A 441-nucleotide genomic window follows, 5' to 3' on the forward strand; every position below is an offset into this window, starting at 1 on the left:
GGTGCTGGAGCCAGCACTGTGCTGGGCTTCGAGCAGGCACTGGGAGGGGGCTGCAGCCACCTTAAACTTCAATGCTCCCAGCACCGCAGCTACCAGCCACCTGGTGCAACCCCAGTTCTTCCTGGCATGTGGGTGGAGGCTGGACATGGAGCCAGGTTAGGCTCAGTGGTGTGGGGATGGGAGCAGAGCTGCGGCAAAATTTTTTAGGGTGGCTGCAGCCCCTTCCAGGGCTGCTAGTGCCCAACTTGGAGCCCAGCCCCCGACAAGAAGGGCCTTATGTAGTGCCAGCTCCAGCCTGCCCCCCATCCTGTGGAAATCTGGGGGGCACTCCCCTCCTGGGGTGCAAGCAGCACCCAGAGTGGCTGTGCCTCTGTCCTATGCCCCTGCCCCTACCCAGGCAGTGCCTGCCTCTGCCCCCTCCCTCACCACGGGGGGGGGGGG

At 64.6% G+C, this 441-nt stretch overlaps 1 protein-coding gene across 4 annotated transcripts in view; it reads left to right on the forward strand.

Annotated features, from left to right (window-relative positions):
- FSD1L (fibronectin type III and SPRY domain containing 1 like) overlaps nucleotides 1-441 on the forward strand; it is a 51,565-nt gene that overhangs the window by 37,925 nt on the left and 13,199 nt on the right. The window lies entirely within an intron of this gene.

This window comes from Alligator sinensis, unplaced genomic scaffold (genome assembly GCF_000455745.1).
Source record: "Alligator sinensis unplaced genomic scaffold, ASM45574v1 scaffold560_1, whole genome shotgun sequence".
Taxonomy (NCBI): domain Eukaryota; kingdom Metazoa; phylum Chordata; order Crocodylia; family Alligatoridae; genus Alligator; species Alligator sinensis.